Below are 24,818 nucleotides of genomic sequence, written 5' to 3' on the forward strand. Positions count from 1 at the left end.
CCTTTTCCATCATAGCCTGAGTAGTTTTTCAAGTTTTCTTTGGAATGATCTTGGCCAAGAGGTCCATTCAGTCAGTTGGCGGGAGACTTAGAACTTTATTTTTGTCATACATGGAGAAATAAGGTTCTAAGTTCTGGTTGGGGGAATCTGGGTGGTGTATGAATGACAGTTGTCAACCAGTGTGGCCTCTCTTAGCCTTGGTGCTTACCTGGAATATTTTGTCTTTGTTGCACATACATAATTTGGAAGATTTATAACTGATCCTGTGTAATTCTTGAACTGTTCACTAGTTGAGGGTTAGTGAAAAACAATCTTATGCTTTGTGTATTAACTCCATTAGAATATTTAGTAGACAATTATAATAAACGTGAAAGGCGAGAAACTAATCAAAATCTATTAGCTAAAGCCTTTATTAAAACATTGCAACATGAAACACAGTTCAGGATGACTATATTGTGGGGACCAAGTAGATAAATATTTTGTAAGATAGAATTGGGAAAGGCCAGATGTAACCCAATGGGTTAATGTTGCCCACTGCCTAGACAGAGCTGATTTATCTAGACAGGGGAATGGCAATAGAGAAAGAGTTTAATTCATGCAAAGCTGACTACAGGGGACTAGAGTTTTATTATTACTCAAATCAGTCTCTCCCAAAACTTTTGGAGATTGAGGTTTTCAAGAATAATTTGGTGTATAGGGGGTCAGAAAGTTGGCAGTGCTGATTGATCAGGTCAGAGATAAAATAATAGGGAGTCAAAGCTGTCTTCTTATGCTGAATCAGTTCCTAGGCAGAGGCCACAAGTCCAACTGAGCCAGTTTATCAAGACCTGGGTAGTGCCAGCTGATCCTTTAAGTGCAGGGTCTGCAAAATATCTGAAGCACTTATCTTAGATTTTACATTACTGATGTTATCCCCAGGAGCAATTTGGAGAGGTTCAGATTCTTGTACCCTCCAGCTGCATGACTCCTAAGCCATAATTTCTATTTTTGTGGCTATTTTGTTAATCCTGCAAAGGCAATCTAGGCTCTAGGCAGGAAAGGGGTTTGTTTAGGGAAAGGGCTTGTTATTATCTTGGTTTCAGAGTTAAATCATAAACTAAGTTTCTTCCAAAATTAGTTTAGCCTACACCACCAATGAATAAGACAGCTTGGAGGTTAAAAGCAAGATGAAGGCAGTTAGGACACATCTCTTTTACTGTCTTAATTTTCTCAGTTGTGATTTTTGCAAAGGCAGTTTCACAGTCATAGTTCAGTTTTATTCCAAGAATTATTCACTGGCAAGTTCTGGGAAATTATGGGGAAACTGAAATTGTGTTGCTCATGTGTTAAGATGCAGGGAGAGCAAGATGTGGTCCTAGTTAAGCAGCTATTAGTTGGCCAATTTGAATTTAGCAAAAGTAGTGGAGAGAAACAGTGGAAACTAAGTTCTTGTAAGGATCAGTACAACGTTTTAAGTCCTTCTCTTTGGCCAGCACTGGCGTAAAAGATAACATGCTAAGGACAATTGTCAGAGTCCAGATTTCCATTCGTGCCTTCTGATATCTTTGGAGATTGTTGAGTCTTGAGTGCATTCAGCAGCTCCTTATGTGACTTATATTTCTGTTGTCACTGTAATAATCTGTCCAGGGGGTGGCAGTTAACAGGTATTTAGGGCTGTAAGTAGGATACGATGTAGAACTCTGAAGCCTAGAAACACAAGAACTAGAATCATTAACAGTCTTTGAAAGGCTGTCTGTCCAGCCCACCGTTTTACCTGGTTTTAATTATAAAACCAAGTTCCACCCTCCATCTGGATTCCTTGATCCAGACAACCCAGAATGTGGCAGAAGAGCCAGGTTGTCAAGGTTTGTTTCCTTTGTGTCTCATTTTGTATCTGATTAGTGAGGTATTTTCAAAATAACAGAGTCACTTGTAGAAATCAAAGCATTAGTATTAAAGGAGGACATTTCTTGAAGTTTTTAAATCCTCGTTAATTAAAAATCTTGAATTTAAACTCAAAAGACAGGAATAAGGCAGCTAGGAAAAGAAGAAGAAGTGTTTGGTGGTCACAGGGATGCAGGAGTCAAACTGTTAGCAGCAGTGAATTCGATGGGTCTGCAGCAACTCAATTCTTGCCTCCTTGGAGGAGAGAATTCAACCAAGGGACATAAGGCAGAGGGAGAGACCGAGGCAAGTTTTAGGGCAGGAGTAAACGTTTATTAAAAAGCTTTAGAACAGGAATGAAAGGAAGTAAAGTACACTTGGAAGAGGGTCAAGTGGGCAGCTTGAGAGATCCAAGTGCCCTGGCCAAACGTTGACTTGAGATTTTTACACACTGGATGGTTCTGAGGTTTGTGTTTCTTCTCCCTTGATTTTTCCTTGGGGCAGGCTCTCTGCATGTGCAGTGGATTGCCAGCACTTGAGAGGGGCCTCATGCGGAGTGTGTTTACTCAAGTTGTGTGCATGCTCCTTTGACGCATTTTTCCCTTACCAGTTGAACATTCCCAGAGAATGGTCATATGCCAGTTAAACTCTGCCATTTTGCCTCTTAGTGCGCATGCTGGAGCCCACTTGCCCAACTCCAGAGATCTTATCAGAAAGCTGCTAATCACCAGCTTCAGGTGTTTTATATTTATTGGGAGCCTACCTTTCCCTGGCAATGGCTGTGACCAATTATTATTTTAGAGAGACAGTTTAACAACCACCTGAACATCACCTGATGGTTGCCTGACAGTCCTGCAGGGCAGGGCCTCTCCTGTCCATGTCTGCCAAGCTACCTACTCTAACAAAACGGGGAATCTTGGGTAGAAGTTTTCCACCTGTTGCTTCATCAAGGTTCTTTGAAAAACAGTCCCCTTTGTGATGTGCCTGCTTCTGAAGAATCCTGAGAGATTCTGTGTGATAGCTCCCATTGGTATGGAGATGCTGGAGAGATGCATAACGACTTTTAACTGAGAGATGTGACCCCAAAGTTCCATTCTGTGAAGTTTTACTGTAGTATTTATGATTGATAGTGCCTGATCAAGTCTCTTTCTGTGGCCCAAGAGCATTCTGAGGTTGATGTCATTTTTAGCAAACCAGTAATCTTAGCAGATCATGCAGGATTCTCTTATTTGTCTTTGGAAAAAGCCGAGTGCAACTGGCTTTGTTGATTATAGACTTGGATATACAGCATAAAAGCTCTACAGCAATTGTCAATTTTGCAAACTTTCATTTTGGGGTAATATTTATTCTTTTAATTTCCACTGATGACTTAAGATGATAAGAACAGTTGAATTCTGGAAGATGAACCATATTTTGCAAATTCCTTGGTTATAGTCCCTATAAAGTTGGTACCTCTGTAACTGGATAGGTAAGTTGGTGTGTCCCAAGTTAAGAATATATAGTCTAGAAAAAAAATTAAGCTAGCGACAAGGTAGTTGTTTTTTGACAGGGAAAAGCTGCCATCCAGAAAACAGACAATAGTTGGAAGATATTTATATTCATTTGAATGTGACCATGTATAAAATGCATCTTCAAATGTTCAAAGCCTTCATTGAAGCCGTTATTCCTTTTAATGCTTCACCTTTACAGCTTCGCTAGTGTCATTCATTTGGCAGGAAAAACACATGCCAGAAACATCCTCAACAATTTAGAGTAAAATGGCCAGTGTTTTAAGCTTACAGCCAATTTTTCTCTTAACCTTCTAGGCAATAATCTATGTTACCCAGCATTCTCAAGGTGAAAGAGTGAAATTCTCTCTTACAAGATAGCCTGGAGAATTAATTACAGTTGATGATTATTCTGGAAATAGCAACACAGTGTTCATGATTACCTGGGAATAACACTTTATGTAAAGTACCAATCCCCAACCTTTTTGGCACCAGGCACTGGTTTCGTGGGAGATGATTTTTCCATAGACAGAGTTGGGGCTGGGGGGATGGTTTCAAGATGATTCAAGTGCATTATTACATTTATTATGCACTTGATTTCTATTATTATTACATACTCATCATAAGGTAGAATCAGTGGCAGCCCTGAACTTGTTTTCCCGCAACTAGATGGTCCCATCTGGGGGTGATGGGAGACACTGACAGATCATCAGGCATTAGATTCTCATAAGGAGCATGCAACCTAGATTCCTCGCAAGTGCAGTTCACAATAGGATTTGCACTGCTATGAGAATCTAATGCTGCCACTGATCACTCACCTGCCACTCACCTCGTGCTGTGCGACTCAGTCCCTAACAGGCCATGGACTGGTCCGTGGCTTGGGGATTGGGTACCCCTGTTGTAAAGAGTAAGAACAGACGTGGGGACAAAGCTCCCTGGACTTTCCATTTACATAACGAAGCCACTGTATTTGCCACTGATTGTCCCTGACTGAAATGTTCGTTAACATCACAAAACAAATGTTAATAGGGAGAATCATTTGCCAGTTTTGATGCTTGAACATGAATATGTTTCTTTAACTTGAGAGATAAGAAATGTTGAAGTGATTTATACAAATACGTTTTATGTGCATATAGTGAAACTATGAAAACTGAGCTTCTCTTAACTGAGATTCTTTTTCCCATTGCATGTTAAATTATATAAACAACAAGTTCCCATTATAGTTACATTTATTAAAAATTGAAGAATGGAGAATGCCAAAGCATTTTATTATCCTTCTATTTTTAAGGTAAGGGAGCAAATTATTTTGTTATTCATTGGAATTTCAAAGATATTCAAAGATATCTGGGAGAATTAGGAACGAATCCACATGAGTCCACTGTGACGACAACTGGAAATGCATATCTGGTGACTCCTGGACCCACTCTATTGGCCTCTTGGTTGAATTTAATCTGATCCTTTTGCAGCAAAGAAAAAAAAATAATGCTAAATATAATGCCTTTTCTGAATTCTGTGAGTTCTTCCAGTGAATTATTTGAATCTGAGGGTCTTAGGAATCCAAACTTATCAAAAGTTAGGGCTGTCTTGGGGACTGCCAAACTTCATAATATGTAAAACCTAAAATATCTGTGACTTTCTTGAGTTTCAAAACCAATGTAGAGTATTTAGAAAATTTAAAGCATGAAAAGCTTGACCTTGGTATTGAATAAATTAGACTTAGTGTTGACATTAATTTTATATAATAAAATTTGGAAGGAGATAAACAATATTCTAGAGAATACCCTTATTATATACTAATGCTAATTTGTCAAAGGATTCATGTATTTGTTCAGGACTATTATAAACCTACATAATTCTCGAATATAATTTATAAACCTCTGAATTCATTAAAAATGTTAAAGATGGCTGGGAGTGGTGGCTCATGCCTGTAATCCCAGCACTTTGGGAAACTGAGGTGGGCAGATCATGAGGTCAGGAGTTCGAGACCAGCCTGGCCAACATAGTGAAACACCGCCTCTACTAAAAATACAAAAAAGTATCTAGGCATGGTGGTGGGTGCCTGTAGTCCCAGCTAATTGGGAGGCTGAGGCAGGAGAATCTCTTGAACCCAGTAGGCAGAAGTTGCAGTGAGCCAAGATTGCACCACTGTACTCCAGCCCAGGCGACAGTGTGAAACTCCATCTCAAAAAAGCAAAAACAAAAAAACAAACAAAAAATTTCAAAGACTTTCAAAATCATAAGTTCCATCCTTTCTATTCCAACTACAGATCTTATAAATAGCAAGAAAGTCTGTAATTAGATTATATTTTGTTGTTGTTCTTATTGTTGCCTTTTTTTACATGGCCCATATGTTTTTAAGCAAAACAAATGCAGTTTAATAATTTTTAGCTCTTTTATCAAACTTTGTCTGAGCTAGATATTCTTAGGATACATACATAAAAAACAAAACTTCGATCACTGAGTCTCTAAAATTCCCCCAGAGAGAAGAAAAAAGGAAAAATGTAACAGGAGAAGCAAGTGGGAGCTAGCTTCATACAAATATTAAGTTTTCATCAGTAAAATGTAATTATCTTTCCTCTTCAAGGATGAAAGGTTAGATGCAGGAAACCCATTTTGACACAGACATACACACTCAAACACACACACACCACGTACACACAAACATGAGATTTATTACAATTGGTTGAAATAAGATGACCTCACTTACATAACCTCTTTTAGACAAGAAAGAAAATCTCATGAAGGCTTCTCCCTTTTATGCCTCTGAAAGAAAAATTTTATTTATGTCAAAAATTCTTCAAATTGATCATTGGAATTATAAATTCTCCTTGGTGAGATTCATGTCATATTTTATGTTTGGTGGTGTTCACATCAACATAAATATTAATAAGCAGTCAGAGGGCCACTGGCTTCATTGTCTACAACAATTCTAGTGGTGAGAAGCAAACATGTGCTACTGCCCCTCCGTCACAAACAAACAATACATCTTAATCTCACACATAAAAGCCCCTATCAGTGACAATAGTAACAATGTAAAATGTGAGTGGCACTCAACACAAAATGAAAGATTTCCATGCAGAATCGGAGCTCATCTGGTGTCTAGCCATACCGACCCCAGTGGGAGGAGAAAGCAATGTTACTTCAGTGCTGTTGTCCTTCTTCACTAAAGTATCTGGTCCAGGTAATGGGAATCTTGTCCTGATCCAGTTCTTCTCAAAGGAGAAGCAATAGTGAATGCCCTTACCTCAAATTAAATAAACCCACTGCAGCATGGCAACAGCTCAAGGTGAATCGCTTTCAGAGCTGACAGCATGGATTGGGAAAGGACAGTTTTTCTCTGAGAGCTGTTCTTTGAATCCTTGGAAGGTATGAAAACCTGGATTTGTCAATCAGGTTGTAGTATTCAGGGGTAGCAAGTTTTGGGGCATCATTTAACAGCTATTATTGGTCAATTTGGATTTAGCAAGTGATGGGAAGTACAGTAGAGAACATCTTGCAAGGGTTAGTGATGATTGGTATGTGTGTGTATGTGTGTTTCTGTTTTTTTTTTGTTTTTTTTTTTTTTTTGAGATGGAGTCTCCCTCTGTCCCCCAGGCTGGAGTGCAGTGGCGCGATCTCGGCTCACTGCAAGCCCTGCCTCCCGGGTTCATGCCATTCTTCTGCCTCAGCCTCCTGAGTAGCTGGCACTACAGGTGCCCGCCACCACGCCTGGCTAATTTTTTGTATTTTTAGTAGAGACAGGGTTTCACCGTGTTGGCCAGGATGGTCTCGATCTCCTGATCTCGTGATCCACTTGTCTCGGCCTCCCAAAGTACTGGGATTACAGGCGTGAGCCACCGTGCCCAGTCATGTATGTGTGTTTCTTAATCCATCTATAAGCATCTTTCACAGACACATATCTAAAAATGAACCCTTGATTTTCCACTTCAAAATATGTTCCTCAGATTTCCTCACCTCTGTTAATGGTAATTGTATTAGCCCATTTTAATACTACTATGAAGAAATACCTGAAACTAGATTATAAAGAAAAAGTGGCTTAATGGACTCGCAGTTCCACATGTCTGGGGAGGCCTCACAGTCATGGAGGAAGGTGAAGGGGGAGCAGAGGCATGTCTTACATGGCAGCAGGCAAGAGAGAATGTGCCAGGGAACTGCCCTTTATAAAACTATCAGATCTCATGAGAGTCACTCACTATTATGAGAACAGCAGCATAACCACTCCTTATGATTCAGTGACCTCCAACTGGGTCCCTTCCATCACACATGGGGATTATGGGATCTACAATTCAAGATGAGATTTCGGTGGGGACACACCAAACTATATCAATAATCCAATGTTTTAATAGTATATGACAGTAATAGTGTGATCTTTGCTTCTGCTGTTTGTCTTGCTTCCTTAATCCAACATATAAGCAAATTTTGTCAGCTCTACTTTCAAAAATGTGCATACAATCTGACCAGCATTCAGCATATTCACTTACCTTTTAATCCAACACTCTCTCATTTCTTATTTGGACAATTTTAGCAGTTCCCTAATGGGCCAGCGTCAGGATTTTATTTCCATAAAGTAGCCAGAAAAGTCCTGTTAAAATATGGGTTAGATCATATAATTTCTGCATTCAAAATTGCCTTGTTGTTTCCCATCTCATGAAGAATTAATTCAAATCCTCATCTTTTCCTCTAACATATGATTTGGCTCTTGGCTACTTCTCTAATTTCAAAAACTATGAATTTTATCCTTTTCTCATGTGATCTAACATATTGTCATTCTTCGAACAGCCCAAAGACATCCCTGCTTTCTGCTTTTTTTTTTTTTGAATATTTGAATATCTAGCATTAAACAATAATAGATTAACTCCTAAAATCTAATGTCATCAGCAAATAATTACCTAGTATAATAATAATGATGGACACATAATATACTTCTAGTACTTCAATATAGACAGTAATTAACATTTAATATACATACAAAAAGTATTATTAATCAACATTTTACAAAGGAGAAAACTGATGTTTGGAGTATTTAAGTAATGTGCACAGGATTATCTGACTTATAATTGGGTACTCAAGATTCCATAATATCTGATTGTTTCCTGAACCATGTTGCATAATAACTAAATATTGTGCTGTGCTACAACTGAGAAAATTGCAAAGGCTATTTGCAACTATCAGAAATGGAAGACAATTTTAGAAAAGTGCATAATCACTTTTATGACATATGTGTTCTCAGTACCTGCTTTGTCAGATTTTCTATGCATTAAGTCAGTGTCCTGATGAAATTTCATTGAAACTAGAAAGTTATCTTTAATCATATGTATATATCTATACCATTATGTTATGCAAATGAGCATATTACCACATTTTCCAACTTACATCCATTAGCACTTCACAGATGTATAGATACTACACTATTTAAGCTCAATTCCCACTCATACTTCTTGTTGAAATTAGTCTTCTTAAACTCATAGCACATTTTTTTGTAAGATTTTTCTAAAATCAGAGGGGATGGATGCTGTGGCAGTGGACACAAAGAAGAAATGCCCTTGCACATAATCTCCTCCAACTACCCGAGGTGACCTGCCGCCATCTTGACCTTTCTATCCTTGGGTCTCGCCATCTTGAAGATTCCATGCATCTCACAGGCACATGAAACATTCTTGGTTTTTTACTTCATTCCCTGTTTCCGTGGCTTACTTTTTGGTGCAAGTGTATTTTGCATCTCCCAGAAGATAGGGTTCCTCCCTGTTAAAACATTCTGTAAGGCACAGAAAAGTTGAGAAATTAAATCACCCAGAGGTAACTACACTGATAAACTAATTTCTTTATTCACTACAACTGTTTTGCAGCTGCTCCCACCCAGGTTCTGGCACTGAACTCGCCAATGGATCTTCATGAATCGGGGTGTCCTAGATCTCTTTATATCTTTAGTTTTATATTTCCAGGATATTGTCACAATTTCATCTCTCCAACTCTTTAATTATTTATTTAGCAACCATATTTTCAGTTCTTCTTAATTTATTATGGCAATTTTATTTTTGATATCCAAGAGCTCCTTTCCACAGCCTATTGTCTCGTGATGTAATACATCTTAAAGTCCCTGGGAGATACTATTATACTTAGAGGTTTTTTTGTTTCATTTTTAAGAAACTGCTTTTTAAAAAAAATCATTAGTGTTTCCTTTGAGTTTTAATCTCCTTTCTGCAGAGAGGTAGGTTCCTTTCATGTCGCAGTGTTTCCTCAAATGGCCAGAGAGTCGTCTTTGCTCATTCATATTTAAGAACAGGGCAATGCAAAGGCGATTGCTGAGGTAAGTACAGAAGTCAAACTTAGTGACTCATGAGCTTTAAACGGTGAAGATCTGGAGAAATGTCTAAATACTAGCCTTCATTTATTTAGAAAAGAGTTTCATCTTTCTTCCTATTATTTCTTGAAAGAATAATTCTCCAATTCTTGCCCAGGGTGGTATGTCCCCGGACACTCAGTTTTTGTGAAGGTATGCAATGTGCTATCTGTTGGGTGAATTTTTGATGATTTCTTCCTGAACACATCCACTTGGAGTCATGTATTTTCTGGCTTCTCAGTCTCTGAGTTGCAATTCTGTGAATTCTCTGGGGTATACTTCCTCCAACTTGTTTCATCCATTGTCCTCCTCCATTTGTTTTTTGAATTATAGATGTGTGTAAAACTATCTTATAGCCTGATGATCTTCCATTTCTATGTATCATTATGATTTATAATCAACATACCTTGTAATTTCATGGTATCTTGGAGGCAAGAAGAGATGCTCATATGCGGTCAGTCTGGCATCCTAAACTGGAAGTTTTATTTCTTAAATATGTCATTTGAAGATTAAATTTGTATTTATTTACTGTTCTTAATGATTAGAAATATATGTATTTAACTTTATTACCAAGTAATGATTTTGCTTTAGAAATATGTTTATCGAATTCATCCAGAAAATATATCAGCTTTTGGTTTAATACTAAAATAACAATTTGTACAGATTTCAGATTAAATACCCTTGAAAAAGTTTATATAGCTCTATGTTGCAAATTTCAACCTCCAATTCTCAACAAACAGACTGGTGTGTAGAAAAGACAGAAAGACAAGAGACTACACAGAAAGACAATAATAGTTCTTGTGGATCTTTCAATGGCAGCAGCACCAATAATAGCATCAAATAATTGAATCTACCCAGGCTCTATTCCTTCCTATTGGAGCATCTGTCTCTCTTTTATTGTTGTTTTGCTTCTTTGACTGAGCTCAAGTAGTTTTCACAATATGTACAGCAGTTCTTACAATGATAACTTTTGCTTTTCTTCTTCTCCTTATGTGCCAATATTTAACGAGACTCTGTTCACCTCAGAACAAGATTTCCCTGGGTTTCTGTGGATGTTTCACTACTGCTGAGTTGTTGTTATTATCTCTGTCTGTCGTGCTCATCCTCACCTGGGTTCTCACTGGCCATTGACTTCTCATGGATGCATTGGCTATGGGTCTCCGTGTCACTGTAATTTTCTTTGTCTGCCTGTTGGGCCTCAAAGTCCCCTGCCTGCTTCTCTCAGGGCTTTTAATCTATGATGTCTTTTAGGTATTTTTCTCAGCCTACATCTTTAATAGCAGTGTCATGGTGAATGTGGCCATGGCAGCTGGCTGAAAATCCCCTTTACGTTCTATCCTGGAAGCTCAACCTGGGGCCCAGTGTTGGGCGTGATGTTCCTCACCTGTCTCTGCCTGGAAAACTGGTCTTCCCACGTTCCACTGGGAGCCACTTCCTCATGTTGGGCATTGGAGACATTGTTATGCCTAGTTGTCTGCTATGCTTTGATCTTTGCTATGACAATTACAAAAAACAAGCCCGTGGGGACTCTTGTGGTGGCCCTGGACCTGCCAACATCTCTGGGCACATGCAGAAGGTCTTCTACTTTCACTGGCCCGTCATGGGATACCTTGTAGATCTGCTCACTGCTACTGTGGCCTCTCACATTCACCAGGCCGCCCAGCCTGTGCTTCTCTGTTTGGTGCCATTTACCTTATTGCCACTCCTCATGATGGCCTATTTAAAGGGTGACCTCTGGTGGATGTGGTCTAAGCTATTCCACTCCAAGACCAGTAGCTCCCAATTCCTGGAAGTATGATGGATCATGTAGAAAGTGACCAGATGCCCATGATAGTCCTTTTCTCTCAACTTGTGGTTTTGTTTCCTCTCAGAACTGGCTTGGTATTCAGAGATGTACCTGTGTAAGGAACTGCTGGGTGACTGGGTTTTTCACATTTAAAAGGAGCTTGTTTGCAGGAGAGAATTGCTGGAGCCCTGTTTGGTTCCTTCTCTTTCTGCAGATGTAGAGGTGGAGCCCCTTCCAGAGGGACAGGCCTCTCCCTGGCACTCTTTCCTCCCTGTTTTTTATGGATCTGCACTACATGGTTACTTTGAGGATAGAGAGAGATGTGACTGTTTCAAAACTGAAAACAAGGAGTTGTTCAGATCTTTTGACCACTAAAAGGATAAAAAGCAATTAGTAAACTAAAATTTCTTCAATAAACCCTCGAAAACTTTGGGACCAGTTCCCATGGAGATTCTTCTTTCCTATTTTTTGATTTATTAAATATTTTCTGTGGTGTGAAGCTTGCTTTCTTTTTTTTTTGTCTAAATCTGGACAAATTAGAAATAGAAAGTTTGGGTGATTGCAATACACTCTATAGACACATTCTAGCATCACTTCTTACCAGGTATCAGAGGATCGTGGTGCCTGCAAATGCGTGCTCCTATATACAAACACATAATTACCCAAGACTGGGTAATTTATAAAGGAAAGAGGTTTAACTGACTCACAGTTCCACATGGCTGGGGAGGCCTCACAATCATGGTGGAAGGTGAATAAGGAGCAAAGTTACATCTTATATGATGGCAGGCAAGAGAGCTTGTGCAGGGGAACTTCTGTTTATAAAACCATCAGATCTTGAGAGACTTATTCACTACCATGAGAACAGTATGGGGGAAACTGCCCCCATGATTCAATTGTCTCCACCTGGCCCCACCCTTGACATGTGGGGAATATTAAAATTCAAGGTGAGATTTGGTGGGGACACCATAAATAATACTTCACTGAGGCCTCACTCCATGGAAAATAGGGTTCAAAGTCTTAGCCTTCCCCTAAAGGTCTATGAGCCACAGCTTCAGTGCAGCATGTCATAGAGCACAACACACTGAGGGCAGACTTCCGAGATCATTTCCAACCTTTCACTTAATAACTTTGTTACCTGTGGCCAGGTTTTTACACCCATCTCATGGGGTTGTCATAGGATTTAATAAGGTAATTTTTATCACATAGCTTTAAGTTGTTTTTTCAAAGTAATATCAAATATGACATCATTTGATTATCCAGGGAACTCAATTATTGATACAACTTAGCTTTTTCTCTGAAACAAAAAAGGACACTCAATGACACAACAATAAAAATAAAAACTATATAAAAAAATGCACCATGAATTATTTATATTTAAAATTAGCTCAATCCCATGACATACGATGGAAGGTAAATATAAATCAGATCATGATCTTCTTAATAGAGAAGTGAAAACACTCATTATTTGCTTATAAAAGTTGAAGTTAGATGAGGGAACCATTTACCTGAGGCTCCAGAAAAGTCGTTGCTAGGTGCTTAAAATAGGAATGTAAGAAAGAAATGTGAGAGAGACAGAGAGAAAGACTGTAGAATAGAATCTCAAACATATGCATACTATTCCTTTCAAAATTTTGTGCTGCAATGTTATTTTTAGAATTACCATATACAATTTTCTAATTCCTGTTTATAATGTTTCTCAAATGATTATATAAATAAGTTTAAAGTATAATTATTTTAGAAAATTGGGGTAAATCACTCTCAGAACAATCTTCAGTATTTATGTAACTGCTAACTCTAGAGTATTCCAGTATTCCCAATTAAAAATCCATTTAAGTAGGGAGCCATTGGAAAATAATATATAACAATGGGAAAACCAAAGGATGTATTTTGGGGGATTAGTGGCAACTAACAAAATAGTGACAAAAGATGTAGTAATAAACAATAATGTCAATAATATAACCTTATTTACAAGAGTCTGATATGATTGTAAATGCAATTATTCTGAAAATGTTAAGAATAACTAAAAACATTACAATCTCTCTTTGAAAAACAAGAAAAACAATTGAGAAAGGGAAAGGAAAAAATGTCCAAATGTAGATTATAGTGTGAATAAAAATTTGTAAATGCTATATAGCTCTACTGGATTTTGAAAATAGAATAATAACTCATTAATTTCTCATTGTCCTAACTTAGTGTGTGTAAAATATTATCACTTCTCCAATTCTTTTTCAGACAGATTTTGAATAATGGCCTAAATGTACCTAATTGTGCTATCTTCTATTTTATGTCATTGTAGGGGAAGGAACAGTGTATTCTTTTCCTATTGCTGCAGAACAAATTATGAGAAATGTAGCAGCTTAACACAGGTTTATCATCTCACAGTTTCCATAGGTCAGGAGCCTTGTTTGTTTTGGATAGGCCTTCTGCTCAGTGTCTCATAAGGCAGAAGCAGGTCTCAGCTGGATATATCCTCATCTGAAGGCTCTATTAAGGAAGAATCCACTTCTGAGATGTCTCAAACTGTTGGCAGAATGCATTGGCTACTATATGACTGAAGTCTCTTTTTTCTTGGTAGCTGGGAATGCTCTTAGCTCCTAGAGACTCTCAGGTTCTTGGTGTGTGCTCTCTCCATAAGCCCCACCCACAATATGGCAGCCTTCTTCAGTGCCAGCAGCAGAATCTCTCTCATGCTCTAAATCTCCTCCTTCAGATTAGGCCATGCTCACTCAGGATAATTTTTGATTAACAGAAAGCAAACATATCTGGTGTCTTAATTTCACAAATATTCTATTATTTGAATATTTCAAGATTTGTATATTTGAATTATTCAGAAAAGAATATTGGGGTCTATCTCAAAATTTTGCTGCCACAGCCTGAGTAGGGTAATTTTAACCTTAAAAATATTTGGATATATACCCAAAGCAAATAAAAATAGTTTTGTGATATTCAAGAGTGACACCTTCATCAAAATAATTGACCAAAAAATTAAAGTATAATTTAAAACCCCAAATATATTTTTTAAAGAATATAGTAGAGCTTAGAAGTATAGCTTTAAATTTAGTATTTAAAATGTGTTTCAAACAAATACTGGGAATTGATAAATTCATATCTCAATGAGGTAAAATCATTAGCGAAATAAATTCCCTAGAGGGAAAATTTTTATAATCCATATCTTGATAAATTGTTTATCTTCTTGCATCACTCTTGTAACTGGTGTTCAAAATAGTAATAGGAAAACTAAAGACTGTAGAACCTAGTTCTCCAGCATATTTATCTATTTAAGAAAATGAAATGTTATATTTTATTCTGAAATAGTACATGATTATAATGGCTCTTTAACTTAGGTAATTGAATATTTAATTTATTGATATTCTTAAAATGTTTCTTTCCAAACAGACTACCGTTTTTTCAGTTTGATCTTCTTTCAAATGTAAACATACAGTTTTTTTGTTTCTGAATTTTTATATTAATTGCAGTTTATTAATCAATATTGATAAGCATTTCAATGATATCAAGACCATTTGATTTGAGAAGCATTAAATCACCCCTTTATTAAGAAGGGTTTCTCTTATAATATACAATGTGTCTTTAAATAATTTGTTGGGTTTTTTAACATGCTACATAAAAAGAATAGCACAAAAACATGAACTTGATTAACCCATGACAGGTTATTCTCATTTTCTCTATTCCATGGAGAAATGCTGCCTTCCATCCATATTCTGTGTCTGTCTCATGTTCAATAAAATCAAATGTGGTATTGCTTGGTGTCACTGAGCCATGTACGTGCCTGGGTGGATGCCTGATCATAAAGCTACTAGGAACCTGCAATAAGGAAGTGGGCTGGGAAGATTTGGAGAAAATGCTAGAATGTTTATAATAAAAAAGAACTTAAAGTTAAACAGATAAGGCTTCATGAATGTATCCAGATATCTCCAAAAGCGTAACTTTGTTTTGGAAGAAAGTACATTTAGTCAACTTAAAATTTCAAACAGTTTCATTCATTTCATCCAATCATTGATGGCCATGGTTCTACTGCTTGTTTATTTTGCTACTTTTCAGATGGATATGACTTTTCTTGCCACTGTTCTGTTTCACCCCATTCAAATGTTTATAATAATAATAATAATTATTATTATTATTACTGTGGTCCATCTGACTCATTTTGTAACTTTCTGTGATCATTATTTTGCACAGACACAGATTAAATAAGAAAAAAATGATGAATGTACTGTTAATGGTGAAAGAATAATGATAAGAATGCAAAAACCCTTTAAAGAAATTAAATATGTTTTACACACAAACATTTATTGTTCTTTCTGCAGTATTGAAATTTTAAGGGACAGGAATAATGCATATGCACATGATTAAACCTTTATTTCTTTATCAGGTTAAGTAGAATAGCAACAACAACAAAAGCATTTATATTTTGATTTGTTTAATTCCTCCCACTTGAGGTAAGGTAATGTATTAGAAGGGAATGGGAATGGGTTCAGAAGTTAATTTTGGTCCTACCATCCAAAGTTTCTGGGTTTTGACATTGAAAATGTTATTTATTTAATTTCAGTATTTCTGTTGTTTTCAATGGGAAAGTAGAGATGCATATGTACCTTGGAAAGTTGAGGTGATTAAATTAGGTAATAAATTAGGAATAGCTATCCTGATGCCTGCCTTGCAGGAAGGCACTCCATGAGTGATTGCTATCCCTTAAATTGCTCTACAGGTAATTTTATGATGTCCTCATTGCTATAATAGTTGACTAATCCAACTCTAGAGTCCACTAGTTAATGTATATTCTAAGTACAAATCTTTATTCTCAATTTATGAAAGAGTTAGTATAGGAAAGAGTTATATTCTTTCCTTTTTATTAACTGACTTCTATAAAGTATTAATGACTAACCTTGTGAAAGTGTTAAAGTACTTCTGAAGATGTCTAATTTATTCCCAAGGAGCAATCTGTTTGCTTAAAGAATCTGCTTAAACAGATGACTTTATTAAATAACCAGGTATTTCTAAAAAGAATGGTATTATACAAGAGGCAATACGAAGAATATTAATTACAAAATTTTCATTTTAGCCCACAAGGGGGAAAAATAAAATGGAACAAGAAAATGGACATAGAAAATGCTCAGTCTGTTTGGATTTTTACCTTCCAAACATTGCAGAAAAGCTTAACACATAAGAACTAATAACATTTAAGTTATAATATCCCCCATTCCAAAGATCCAAGTGAGAACAGTAGGCTGTTGAAAGATACGTGCTTTTATGTGACATTATTTATGATAAAATTAAGGTAAACATCTAGGCATGCATTAAATAAACAGCAAAGTCTAGGATCTTATTATTTACATTATTTGGTTCAGGTACTTTTCTCTGAAATAAGCCTTAGATTTGTTCAAAAAAGGTAAACATAGAGGATAAATGCTTTCTATTCTTCTATACCATACTCTTCTGTAGCTTAATACATTGCATGTAGTCATGATATGTCATAGTATAAAATAGTGGCAACATATGTTTCCTTCTAGCAGCATATGTTTAGAACAGTCTCACGCCTGTAATCCAGCACTTTGGGAAGCCGAGGTAGGCAGATCATGAGGTCAGGAGTTTGAGACCAGCCTGACCAACATAGTGAAACTCTGTCTCTACTAAAAATACAAAACTAAGGTGGGCTTGGTGGCATGCACCTGTAATCCCAGCTACTCAGAAGACTGACGCAGGAGAATTGCTTGAACCCAGCAGGCAGAGGTTGCAGTGAGCTGAGATCGCACCACTGCGCTCCAGCCTGGGCAATAGAGCGAGAGCCACATCTCAAACAAAACAAAACAAAACAAAAAACAGTCTATCCATTTTGTCTTATTTTATTTTAGTTTCTATTTTAAAATTAAATTAAATTAAATTTTTTATAAAGACAGGGTCATGCTACGTTTCCCAGGCTGGTCTTGAACTCCAAGGCAAGGCATCATCATGCCTTGGCCTCCCAAAGTGCTGGGATTACAGGTATGAGCCACCATACCTGGCCTTCTATCTATTTTAGAATCATGTATTTTAAAGCTTTTTTGGAATTCAAAGTATTTTTTAATGGAATATAATAAATGATGGATTTATATGTGGATGCATTAAAAATAATAGAATATATACAAATGTGAATATCTAACTCTATGTGTGTGCATATACAATATTTTTTCTCCCTTTGCCATTCTTTTAAATGTGTTTTTCTATGGGGAATATTAACTACGTGTATTAGAAAATAAGATCATTATCACCATCAAGAACGTTGGTGGGAAAGCTATGTTGTAAGGGCAGGAGGATTTTTTAAAGTCTCGCACACATGGCAGTTACTGAATGACACGTGGCACAGCGTCCTTGCCCTCTATATACTTACTAGTATTTGGCTTAAAGTATGTCCAGCTTCTTTCATTCATTGCCATTTTTTCTTCAAAATGTCACTTTACTGATATTTTTAATTATAATTCAGTGTGTTGCTTAAACTACCAAACAAGAGAAATTGTAAAATAGGGCAATATTTTTGTTTTGCCATATACATTTACTTATTTACATAAATAGTTTAGTATACTGTGATGTAAGGCACAGGTAGAGAAAGATGTGAATATAGTAATTTGAATATGAAGTGTATATATGCATTAATAAACATGTTTTCATGCAATTAAAAAATATGCTTCTTATCTGGACATCTAGACATTATCTAGGCATATACATTTTATGGTACAATGTCAGTTATTTGTATTTATTATAAAATTATCTCCATTTAATGCAGTATTCAATCTATTTTAAGGTATCCTATGTATTACAGATGTGTATTTGTACATGTGTATGTTTGTGTGTGTATATATATATTTTTTGTTTGTTTTTTTCCTAGATGTAAATGTCATCTTAGTTTAAATCTGGAATATCTTTCTAGGCTGGTTCTTCTCTTTCCTACATATACGAACATGATATAATAAAACAGATCATCTTGTTAACATACCTTTTATTTTATTCAGAAATAAAAAATCGTTTATTTACATTGCTGTAAAGACATTTATGAGTATTTCTATGTGATGTTATTTTAAACAGAGAACTTTTCTCATTGATTGTGATGAAAGCTGTTGTCGATAACCTTTCCTGGACTTGATTTAGTGTTATTGGCAATCGCAGAAGTGTCAAGAAACACTGTGGTTCCGGAGACCTAACAAGGTGGTGACGGTATTTAATAACTGTGTGGTGTACACTTGAAATTTACTAAAAGAGAAGTATTTACTGAATTTACTAATTTACTAAAAGAGAAGTATTTTCATCACCAAAAAATGAAGTGAGGTGATATGTTAATTGGCTTGATTGCAGTAATCATTTAACAAAATATATGCATATCAAAACATGTTGTACACCTTAAATATCTATCATTTTTATTTGTCAATTATATGTCAGTAAAGCGAGAAGCCACTTTGGTCACTTCCTTCACTTTTTATGCCAGATTGAGACAGTTTCTTCTATTTGGGTAATGAGTGCAAGGGAGGTCTTCGATAATTTCGTGAAGTAGAATTAGTTTGGAATGTTGGAAGATGAATTTCCTGCAGCTTCTTCAGTCACTTTTCTTCAAATCAAGGAGTAATTTTACTGAAGAAAGTCCAGGGTACCCAGAGCCAGTAGATTACTGAAGAGTTCAAGAGGTGAACTCTTTTTCAGTCTGTCTTTTCTGAACAGCTTATTTGAAATCTAAGTATTTTATATATATGTAGAAGTTTTTTCCAGTTATAAGATCAATATGTTTCTGTTACATAATATAATATGCAGTTGTCTCTCACCTCCATGGAGGGCTGGTTCTAGGATTCCCTACAGAGACCAAAATACACCATTGTTACAGTCCTTTCTATAAAATAGTGGCAGCATATGTTTCCTTCTAGCAGCATATGTTTAGAACAGTCTCACGCCTGTAATCCAGCACTTGGGGAAGCCGAGGTAGGCGGATCACAAGGTCAGGAGTTCGAGACCAGCCTGACCAACATGGTGAAACCCTGTCTCTACTAAAAATACAAAACTAAGCTGGGTGTGGTCGCATGCACTTGTAATCCCAGCTACTCAGGAGACTGTGGCAGGAGAATTGCTTGAACCCAGCAGGCGGAGGTTGCAGTGAGCTGAGATCATACCACTGCACTCCAGCGTGGGTGACAGAGCAAGAGCCCCATCTCAAAAACAAAAAACAGTCTATCCATTTTGTCTTTTTCATTTTAGTTTCTATTTTTAAAATTAATTTAATTTTTTATAAAGACAGGGTCATGCTGTGTTGCCCAGGCTGATAGAATTTGCATATAACCAATGCACCTTCTCCTTTTAAATCATCTCTGGGTAATTTATAATACTAAATATAAAGTGTTATTTAGTTTTTATAGAGAACTTTTAAATTTGTATTTATTGTTCTATTTTTTAAAAATATTTTCTATCCACAGCTAGTTGAATCCATAGAAGCAGAAGCTGTGGATACAGAGGGCTGACTTTAATACATATAAGCCAAAAAAAAAAAATGAAAGAAAAAAAGATAAAAGAAGGAAAAATAATAAAACATACAGAGAAAAGGAGAGAAATCAAAAAGTTGAAACAAGAAAAGAGAGAAAGGAATAAGGAAATAGAGAAAACTGGACAGAGGAGGTGAGGAATAGAAGGAAGATGGAAGTTAGGAAAGATGGAAAATGGAAAGAAGTGAGGAAGAAAAATGAAGAGGAAGAGGGAAGGAAGGAAGAAAGGGCGGAAGGGAGGGAGGGAAAAAGGAAGAAAGGAAGGAAGGAAGTCTTTATATGTGTTACGCATTTAATAATACCATAACCTGTGCATCTTTTTCTAAGTTCAATTTGTTTGCAGTCCAGTATGCGTTTCCTTACTCATGGATATTGAGCACAGAATGGGTTTTCTAATTTGCAAATTTCTGCTATTTAACCCCAATCATTTCCCCCAGTTTTTATTTTTGCTTATGTTTACAATTTTTTTTTTTTAACAAACTAGGATTTGTCTTCCTATAGAAAAATGGAGATTGTCAGTAAAGAGAAACAGAATAAGAGGCATGAATTAGAGGTTGAGGAATTGCTATTACCTGTCTTGATGCATCACCCAGTGGATTTAAAGGGACACATGACTGAAACAGACCCCAGGTATTTGAGCCAGGAAGATGGACAGAAAGGATATAATCATATGCTTGTGTTTTTGTCTTTTTAAAAAAATATTCTTTAGTTACTTTGAGGTGAAGACTCACTGGATAAGTTCCATTGTAGTTGTCAGGCAGAGATGTCATTTTCAACAATTTTGGAACTTGTGAGCGTACTTTGCAATAATTCTGACTTGCACTTCTGGCTATAGAAATTTCTAGGTTTAACATAAATATTCAGTACCCATTTCTGCCTCCTTCAGCTGTCAGCTTCAACTCATCTTTAAAAGTTTAACAACTTAGATTTGTATAGCACTTAACTGTTTTTAAGTCAATTTCAGAAATAAAATTTCATTTTGTTCTCAACCTTCAGATGTCAAAATTAATATCCTAATTTTAGAGAGAAAGAACTCAAGTACACAGAGATGAACTGTTCTTTCCTAGGTTACCTGGACAGTCCCAGAAAGAAATAAGGTTACAACTCAACATTTCTGATGCCTACGTTAGTGAAATGAAGATGATTCTGTTTTCCTTTGCTTTTCATTTTATAAGACAAGCATCTGTAGGAAGAAACGGACGATCTGGCTAACCTCTCCTTTCCCTAGTCAATGCATTGGGTCTTCCTGTGTTTATCAGTCCCACTCTAATTATGCCTGTAAGTGCCTTGAGTGGGAAGATTTTTTTCTCTGTCCTTCCACACAGAAGTGCTCAACTTCTAAGAGCAACTTAGGTTGTCAAGTGACTCTGGCCATAAAAGGAACCTGGTAACAATCCCTTTCACATGCATTAATACCTGAGTGTTATGGTTTGGCTGCGTCTCCACCCAAATCTCATCTCGAATTGTAATCCCCATGTGTCAAGGGAGAGGGCTTGGTGGGGGGTGATTGGATCATGGGGGGTGGTTTCTCCCATACTGTTCTCGTGATAGTGAGTGAGTTCTCACGAGATCTGATGGTTTTATAAGGGGCTCTTCCCCTTTGGCAATCTCTTTCCTGTCACCTTGGGAGGAAGGTACTTGCATCACCTTTGCCTTCTGCCATGATTGTAAGTTTCCTGAGAAACTTATAATCCTCCCCAGCCATGCTGAACTGTGAGTCAGTTAAACTTCTTCCTTTATAAATAACCTAGTCCCAGGTGTTTCTTCATAGCAGTGTGAGAACAGACTTATACGCTAAGATATCTAAGTGGTCAGAGAGATTTAGAAAGTCCCGTCGCACTGAAATCAGTACCCATTTCATTTGATACTTTTCCATTTTTCACTCACTCATGCATTCATTTTCTCATTCAAATGTGTTTGCTGAGCTGCTATTTCTTGCTATGTATAAACCACTGTTCCCAATTCAGCTAATGCATAGCGAAGTAGCACCCCAGATTTCAGGAACATTTGCCACCAAAGGACAGGGTTTTTTTTTTTTTTTTGAGATAAAACTAAGACTGAAGAAAATAATGTTTAAAGATTCAAAGATAAGGGGGAAAATATATTATGTAACCCTTAACAATACTTGGAGGGTGGGAGACTCAGCTTGCAAGAAATGGTTGAATTCTCATTCCAATTTGTAAGACATCCCTGTATCATCCCTGTGGTTAAGGCTTTTGGGTGATGAATGAATCAGACTTTTATATGCCTGGGTAGTTAGGCTGTTTTTGTTAAATGATTCATTAAACTCTGTAAATCCAGAAAGAAGAGCAAGTTAGAGGCAGTACAGTATTTCATGCATGCTTGTTAAGCTCTTTCTTCACATAATGAGCAGAGTTTCAAAACTTTTGACTACACTGCCACTAGCAATGAAATACTTTCCTGAGATAAGTGTGGAGCAGCTTCCTATTTCGAGAAGATATTTGCTGTGGATAGAGAAAATGGGCGAGAGCCAAGTTACCACATGTGCTCCATTGTCTCCAATGAATTTGCGTTGAGCATCAAAAATTATTTATCCTATTTTGACAACTTTACTGTTTCCTTTAACTCATCAAGTTGTAATTCCATTATGACAAAAAGTTCAGCTCTTTAAAACCTGTTTGCAAGAAACCTTAATGAAGTATGATTTCTACTTACTAAAAAGAGAAAGTGCAAACACAGTTCTTAAATGTGCGTGTATATTTGTGTGTGCTTCTGCTTTACATTAATCCCTGTGAAATATAGGATTAAGTTTACCATAGAAGTTACATTTTGAAAATAATGTTTTTGTGTCATACTTTAATATACATTTAGATAATACTGACAGTAAAATGCGGGAACTAACAAATCATAGCATTACAAAATATAATTGAATTTGACTGGCTGTTGGTAAATTGGAATTTCATAGATGGCTTTACCACTAATTTAATCTATGATCTTAGCAATATTAAGTAAAAATATGTCTGAATTTTTCTGTTAACAAGAAAGGCAAATTATACACTAACATATTATAGGGATATTTCCATAGGTAATTTATTTCTTTTTATCAGTTCACTGCAATCTTCATTAAATCTTTAATAAAATTACATCTTCATATATGTTTTTCATATTTATTACAATGGCCCCACTTTATTCTTTAAAGAGATGTATATTGTCTGCTACTATGGCCTATGAAATTAAAGCACATCAGAGAATAGAAAATATGTTCTTACATTGGAAGACTTTATGTTAGTTGCTGTAGTGAATTTCTGTGATTTTTGATTGCCTTGTCCTTTATTTTGAATATAGTTCTAACCTTTTCAGACCAGAAGCAAGTCTCAGTTACCTGTGATACAGTTTCCAGTTCTCTGCCACACCCAAATGGCTCAAGCTGGTGGCCAGAGTTAAGAACTTAGGGCATCTCTCCCGCCTAGCAGGTGGGGGCTCCCACTTTCCCACTGCCTCCTTTAAAGGGACCATTCAGGCATTTCCCCCATGAACTTAAAGGACCCACACCCTGTTGCTTTACATATACACTGCTGCTTGCCACGCGTATTCTTTCTCTCTGCCTGCCTCTTCGTTCTTGCATGAATGACTCGTTACTGCTCTCCTAACTCATTACACTCTCCTTTCCCAGAATCTGAAAGTAATAAATCCTTGAGCTCATTTTCTGCTGTGGTGGTGGGTTGATTTTGCACCTTCTATCCGAAGAAAAAGGGACTTCCCTAGCTGTGGAGAACACAAGGTCAGGCTCCTGGCACCAGAGGGAGAGCCAGGCAGGCATAAACTGCATATGGGTCAGGCAAGAGCAATAATGCCCTTATTGCCTGGTATAATCAAGTTTCCCTTGTGAGTCACCTTCTGGTCGTGGGTGAGACAACCAGACATTAGGCCATCCACCAGGTAATAGAAAGAGCTGTGAAAGGCACACTGTAAACACGTGGATCCGCCTCCCCTTCATTTCCTAGTAGGTCAGGGGCTGCTGGTGGATGTGGTACTGAAACCCCAGTTTAGCTTAGGGCTCTCAAAATAGTTGCATTACTGGGAACTCCTCCTTACAATATGAACATTTAAGCTTTCTGTATTAGGTTTTAAATAGAAGTGAAAATATTTGATTTATATATAATTATTTAATTTCCATAATTCACCCTCTGAATTGAGATATTCTGCACTGATGCAGGAACTTGTGGCTAATGTTAGAAAACCTGTTAATATTGTAATGATGTAGGAATAAAAAACTATAATTGATTCTAAATTTAAAATATTAAATTTAAAGAAGGCTTTATGCCTTTTGCTTCCCATTTACAGAAATAAAATTTTAAAATATCTGAATGAGAGATGTAATCGTTAGTCAATTTTCAGTATATTATTCTATGTAAGCAACCTAGAAATATTTCTGATTTCTTTTATAGTAATAATATTTGAAGTTTCTTCAGTTGCCAAGTATTTTCTAATTGAGATCTCTCTCTCTCCCCTCAACCCTAAAAACCTCTAACATTTTCTATGGGAAATTTCTATGTTTTACCTTTACAATGTCTGGAGAAGAACTTGGGATTCTCTTCACCTTTTTGTTAATGGTTAAAGATGTCAACATAATTTTTACTTGTCATTTTTAAAGCCTTTTTAAATACATGTTGGCGCTACAGGTGATTGTCTAATTGCCGTTAGGCAGCTGGTCTGATGTCCAAAGCATTAGATTAGGGGTCAGGACACCTGATTCTCATTATGTGTAACACTATACACCTGTGTCCAGGACCAAATTGCTGCTATTCTCTGGGGATTATTTACCTCATCTGTAAAGAGAAGAGTTTGGAAATAATTGATTATATTCTTTCTAC

General features: G+C 36.6%; 1 long non-coding RNA gene and 1 pseudogene across 1 annotated transcript; one reads left to right on the forward strand and one right to left on the reverse strand.

The window, feature by feature from the left end:
- Nucleotides 1-394: 394 nt before the first annotated feature.
- Nucleotides 395-21,536, reverse strand: LOC134760274 (uncharacterized). Its single transcript, XR_010137506.1, has 4 exons — nucleotides 21,400-21,536; nucleotides 8,918-9,105; nucleotides 7,832-7,932; nucleotides 395-1,686 (listed from the first exon to the last, which is right to left on the reverse strand). It is a non-coding gene; the product is annotated as an uncharacterized LOC134760274 (long non-coding RNA).
- Nucleotides 10,394-11,488, forward strand: LOC100453646 (signal peptide peptidase-like 3; annotated as a pseudogene).
- Nucleotides 21,537-24,818: the final 3,282 nt, after the last annotated feature.

Source organism: Pongo abelii, chromosome 17 (genome assembly GCF_028885655.2).
Source record: "Pongo abelii isolate AG06213 chromosome 17, NHGRI_mPonAbe1-v2.0_pri, whole genome shotgun sequence".
Taxonomy (NCBI): domain Eukaryota; kingdom Metazoa; phylum Chordata; class Mammalia; order Primates; family Hominidae; genus Pongo; species Pongo abelii.